The 6,806-nt window shown below is 36.0% G+C and overlaps 1 protein-coding gene across 2 annotated transcripts in view; it reads left to right on the plus strand.

Annotated features, from left to right (window-relative positions):
• ptprn2 (protein tyrosine phosphatase receptor type N2) overlaps window positions 1-6,806 on the plus strand; it is a 228,112-nt gene that overhangs the window by 10,210 nt on the left and 211,096 nt on the right. The window lies entirely within an intron of this gene.

A 6,806-nucleotide genomic window follows, 5' to 3' on the forward strand; every position in this document is an offset into this window, starting at 1 on the left:
AAACATTAAAATGCAACAACGTCACTTACATCATTATTACCGCATCTCGTGCGCCACTAATGACACTCCCTGATGCACACCTAACATTCAAATGCAAATGTTTATTTTAAATTCGACTAATATTCATTCTTTATTTACAATCTCCTCATCACAGGCAGGCACAGCACTCATTACAGCATGTGTTCATGTTTGTGTGTGCTGTCTGCGTCACTCATAGCATGTGCCTATATCGTGCACTATATCGAACATTTTTTTTATCGTTATCGAAGAAGGTGTACCGTCGATAAGTATTGATACCGTTTTATCGCCCAGGCCTACCAATAACTATGATTTTTGCCTCAATAAACTCCTAATTTGCTGCTTATTAATAGGTAGTAAGGACGTTGTTAAGTTTAGGTATTGATTAGGGACGTAGAATATGGTCATGCAGAATATGTGTTTTATTAAACAGCCAATATTAATAACAGGCATGCTAATAAGCAAGTAGTTAATAGTGAGAATTGGTCCCTATACTAAAGTGTTACCAGAATATTCCTTTAATGTTTGGATAATACACCCTGACCTCATGGTCAGAGTCAGCTTGAAGCTATATATAGGCTACTGTAAGTCAGAATAACCCCATTTAAACATACATAGATAAATGGACAAAGTTTGAGATAGACATGACACCTGGTCATTTATCTCAGACAGTTTGTATTAAATAATTCATTATCTACCTCTGTCTCCATATCTCATCCAAGCCATTCACTGAGGTTTGTTTAAGAGAGAGATTATTTCTGTGAGCCCTGTGAGGTTCAGCTTCTCAGTGCCTTTAATAAAGCTGCTGTCAGGCAGGTTAGAAGAAAAGAGGTGGTATGATCAAATGCGGACAGCCTGGTTGAATTTTGCAGCCTGGGTCTCATCAGGCTTATCTAATGGAGAGGCCTATGGCCTTCAACATAAAAATTTATTTTAATTGATATTTAAATTATAATTAGTCGAGATCAGCAAATAAATAACACCAATCAAATCTCCATTTGAGATAGCCATAACAATAAATTATATGTAGTAAATCTGTATGACTTTTTTCTGTGGAATGCAAAAGATATTTTGAAAAAAAATATTTCAGTTAAAAATAGTGTTCCAAAGAAGAAAGAAAGTCATACAAGTTGAAAACAGCATGAGTGTGAGTAAATGAGCAATCTCATTAGGTATGTCTATTTTTGTTGGCTGTTTCTCAATGAAACTGTCATGAGAGCCTCGTGAATCTCCGAGTGTCACTGCTAATCGTCTCAGTGTGAAATCTGATAGTTTCTGAAGCACTGCCTGAGCTGAATGTGTCTGTAATCCCTGTTCTGTTTTTGCTAGATGAGCTTTTGTATCTGCGTGTGGTCTTGTCATCTGTCTTTGTTGGAGTGTGAGATGGAGAGAAATTCCTCCTTTCTGCTTATGTGTGCAGACACAAGCTGTTATATGTGAGTGTATCCCAGCATCCTTTTAGCACCCTGCAGTGTCTGGCATTCTGGCACACACAGGTAACGCAGACTGCAATTATAACACACTAAGTAGTATGTGTATGTGTGTGTGTCTGCTTCTCTCATATATCATCTGTGGCATAATTATCCATTTTACTGATTGTGTAAATAATCAGTGACTTTTTAAATCTTGGCAAATTACTCAAATCTCATCCATCGTGTGATGGCGTCACCCCACCTGCTGCTATTTCAAGTATGTGCTCTGTGTAACCAGACCCTTTCAACTGCCATAGAGTCTTTACATTATACACATCTTAGTTGGGGTAGATGGCATATTTAACTTTTTTGTGAATGAAAATTATGTGAGTTTTGTGTGTGTGTGTGAGGTCAACAGGAACTGATTAAACATACATACTTTAGTGTTGTATATCACATAAACAACTGAAAGCAACCATGTATTCAGTGTTCGAACTATACTGTGGACTTTGGGGGAGCCCACTTGTTTTTTTTTTATTAAAGTATAATTTACCCTATTATACTTTATCAACACGAATTGATAGGTGAAACAACAAACAGCCACCCACAAATAGTCTATAAACAAAGCATCAGGCTGTCTTTGAGTTCACATGAACAACGGTTAAAGTTACTCTTCGTCAGGCTACAGAAGAATACCATAATTCCTCCATTCAATTAGGCCTAAGACATCGAGAGTCACGCAGACCTATAACAACCCAGCCACAACACATAATTGCGAATAACATGCCTTACCTTAACACAGAATCGACCACAGAGTCCAGCGTTTATATTTTTTCTACGAATCTTTGAGTTAACATGTACTAAACATGAGTGGAATTTGCACCGCAGCGCCCCCACACCTCGATGCTCATGACAAGAATAGCATGTAGTTATTTTTATTGAAGTGAATTAGGTTTAAATCACCGTCATGCATGAATGAATGATATTTTTGCAATTTTACACATAATAATACACGATGATCACATTACACAAAACTGAAATTGCACGTCAAAATAACACATTGTCAATATTTTTTGAGACCCCCCAAAATTTCACAAATCCCGTTTTCAGGGGAGCCCATGTCTTATTAAGGGGAGCCGAGCTCCCCCTAGCTCCCCCGTAGTTCGCACCCTGCATGTATTCATTTTTGAGGTGAGAAAATATAATAGTTGAAGAACTGGCTATTGAAAAACAATATTGGTTGATTATAGAGCTTAGTCATGGTAGGGCCATAATTAATTTTTTAATTTTTGACAGGAATGAAAACCAGGCTGTGAGGGATAGAAGTACAGTGCATTCAATAGATTGTATTGTTAAGTAACATACAGTTTGTTCAGCTGATTAAACATCTTTCCGGAAAAAAAACGTTCAGTACACGAACTGTAAAGATTACAAATCTGTCCCTCACATCCTTGTTTTCATCCATGGTAGACCTGCCTAAGGTTTATTAATCTGAATGTTGGGGATTCCCTCAAATGTCTACTGTGGTTAAAAATGAGCTCACACAACCTCTTATCAAGATAAGTAGCCCAGAGCAGATTTTCACATTTGAAAGGGCATTAAGAAAAGGCCAAATCATAATTGATGGCAATGGCCAGTGTTTACAGTCAGGAAACACATCCATATGTTCAGTTTATTAATGGAGAAACTCCCTGTAGACAGCAGGTGAACAGACCGTGATGTATTTTCAGTGTTCATGTATTCCTAGAGTTCCATCATGCTTGCTTAAACAAAACTGTGCAATGATGTGAATAAGTATTATGTAAATTCTTGAATTATTTCCCTAATGACCTAGATGTGGACGTGTTTTTCACAATCCTTTCCTAGCAGATCATGTATTCCCCCCATTGACCTACATACAACTGCAAGCAATGCAGCAGATGCAGTTTCACACATTAGGCTATGAGATATTTTGTATTCAGTCCAGAAGTTTCCTGAGCTTTCAGATAGTGCCATATAGTTTCTTTTGCAGTTAACTCAACATACATATATTTGTAGAAGGAAAGTAATGAAAACCACTAGCACAAAACGGTGTCTGATGCATCACAGCCCAATGCCCAGGTAGACAACAATTTCTCAAACTTAAGCCTGGCTGTGCATTTTATTCCATTTCTCATCCAGCCCAGCTCGTAACTTTTGTATTTTTCATGAAAGTTGAAGAATCATTATGTACATGTTGTCAATAGCAAGAGAGCTTAGGGATCTTTTCTACAGAATGGCGAAGTAGCTGGACATTTGCACTTTTTCCCTCCTCAATGACTTACTCTAACAGGTATTACTTGGCTGTTCTGAAATATATATATGATACACAAATACATTTTACATAGGGAGAATCTTGAGTATTATTTTGGGTTCAGTACAAGTTAAGCTCAGTCGACAGCACTTGTGCCATAATGTTGATAAACAAAACAAACAAATAAAAAAATCGATTGAGCTTAACTTGTATTGAACCCAGCATAGACCAACTGGCAAGATATTACAACTGATTAAATCCTTTCTTTCCTACTTCTCTCACATACATGTACGCAACAAACCAGTCCTGAAACACTCTCACCTCTATCTGACAGTTAGTTTTGGTATTCGGGCAGAGCGAGTGGTCTCACATGTCCTTAATGATCAGCGCTCATGTCTGAGCATGTGAATTGACTTGGCTAATTAAAATAGTAGTTCTCTCTCTCACTCATTCCCTTCGTTGAGTGTCACTCGTCTCCGTTTCATCTCTCTCGTGGATTTTGACAGTCTGTCATGTGAGTGCTTGTGTCCACGGGCATTTTGTCTCCCTAGAGAAATAGCTCTGGTTTACTCCAAAATAAGAGGAAAATCTCTCTCTCCCTGTCTGTTGTCTTCTATTAGCCATTTTCTTTCCTCTCTCTCTCCCTCTCCCTCTCCCTCTCTCTCTCGTGTATACATCTAAATCATTCAGCAGGACAGAGGGAAAGGTCACACTGTCTATTCCTGATTCCCATAGTCCCACCATGTCTCTCACATCTTTAATTCATACTGATAGGTTGATGCCTGGAGCCCCCTAGTGGGTAATTGCTTTCAGCTGGACAGGGTCTTTCCTTCACCTGACACCTGGTTCAACAAAACATTTATAGATTTATTTATAAAGTCTTGATTGAATGTAGGAATGCATGAATTGTTTAAAAGTTGTGACATTTGAGGATAAGTCTAATGTTTTTCAGGTTTCACACCCATCCAGAAAAAAGGCAATGCTTTGCATAAATTCCCACTAACAGCTATTTAATCAGTTTCAACTCCCGTAGAGAATTATGCTTATTATGTTTATTCGTTTCAACTACCAAGGAAATATCCATGTGCAATTGTTTTTATATTGTTTTGTTCTTTTAAGATAGCTTTGCTTGCTCTTGGGTCGCAATGAAATGTGTTTTCAGGACTTATTGAGAAATACATGACTAAAGAAAAATGCATATATTTAAAGAACCTTGTTCTGACTAGTGATGGAAGAAATGCGTCAATAATCTACTTAAAGATTTAAAGATACCCTGATGAACTATTACTCCATTTTAAATGTAAGTATTTCTTATAAGCTTCTAAGTACAAAACTGCGGTTACACTTTATTTTAAGATGTCCTTGTTACAGTGTAATTATAAATTTTAGTACTGAGTAATATTAATTAACTGCATGTACTTATATGGTTAGGGTTAGGATTAGGGTTTGGCTTAGGGTTACTTGCATGAAGGGCTGGACGATATGGCCAAAATCTATATCACGATATATTTCTTAATTTCGGTCGATACGATATAATTCCGATATCGATATGAACACTATTAAAAAAGCCTCATAAAAACTGCCAAGAAAGGCCACAACAGATGTCTGTACCTACAAACTTATGAAAAATGAATTTGACACGTCTATGAAACCTCTTCCTATAAAACGATTTAATTTTTTAGAAAAAAAAACAGCACAAATAAATTAATGTTCACCTTTTATTTGTATTTAGCCTTCATACAAACAAGAAATGTGAAATCACTGTCAAATAAACATCTCAGACTCACCTTATTAATTATTAATATCTTTAACTTCAAACAAATAGCTAACATACACTACCAGTCAAAGTTTTTGAACAGTAAGATTTTTAATGTTTTTTTAAAGAATTATCTTCTGCTCACCAAGCCTGCATTTAATTGATCCAAAATACAGCAAAAACAGTAACATTTTGAAATATTGTTTACTATTTAAAATAACTGTTTTCTATTAGGAAATATTTTAAAATGTAATTTATTCCTGTGATTTCAAAGCTAATTTTTTAGCATCATTACTCCAGTCACATGATCCGTCAGAAATCATTCTAATATTCAGATTTGCTGCTCAAAAAACAGCTTTCGAATGGTATCGTGTATAATGTTACAAAAGCTTTTTATTTCAGATAAATGCTGATCTTTGGATCTTTCTATTCATCAAAGAATCCTGAAAAAAAAATTTACTCAACTGTTTTAAATATTGATAATCAGCAAATCAGCATATTAGAATGATTTCTGAAGGATCATGTGACACTGAAGACTGGAGTAATGATGCTGAAAATTTACCTATGTATGATCACAGGAATAAATTACATTTTAAAATCTATTCAAATAGAAAGCAATTTTAAATAGTAAAAATATTTCAACATTTTACTGTTTTTGCTGTACTTTGGATCAAATAAATGCAGCCTTGGTGAGCAGAAGAGAATTCTTAAAAAAAAAAAAACCTTAAAAATCTTACTGTTCAAAAACTTTTGACTGGTAGTGTAGGCTGATTATTCTTATAGAGTGAAACAAATGTGCTTCAGCCAAAAAAAAAAGGGTATGAAAAGTGCTCCGATTCGCTGCAGAAAACAAAAAAATTGAACAACAAAAACTGGAAATGTTGCTGACGTGCTTATTATTGAAAATGCAAACTCATTCTCTGCCAGCAGGAGGCGCTTTTAGAGTGATAAAACTAGCGGTTTCCCCAGTAACGGCTGTAATCAAAGCAGCTCCACTCATGAACGCTTCTTAAATTGAAAATGCCATCGAAACTTTTCTGAAGACAGGCGGTTCCCTTCAGAGATACATTCATATAAAACACCCGCGCTGCGTTTTGATTTTGAAACGTGCAGCGCTCATGTTTATTCAACGAAGTCAAACGCCACAAATAAATCAATGTTTGGGAAACACTGGTAATGTATATCGAAATATCGGAAATGTGTTTAAAAATCATATCACCGTTATTGAAAAAAATTATATCGCGATACATATTGATATTGAATTATTGTCCAGCCCTACAGGGAACCATGGTTACATACATACATAACCTGAGACGTTCCCTTTCAAGGGAACTTCAAACTGCGTCCT

Source organism: Sinocyclocheilus rhinocerous, unplaced genomic scaffold (genome assembly GCF_001515625.1).
Source record: "Sinocyclocheilus rhinocerous isolate Xijiao unplaced genomic scaffold, SAMN03320098_v1.1 scaffold245, whole genome shotgun sequence".
Taxonomy (NCBI): Eukaryota; Metazoa; Chordata; class Actinopteri; order Cypriniformes; family Cyprinidae; genus Sinocyclocheilus; species Sinocyclocheilus rhinocerous.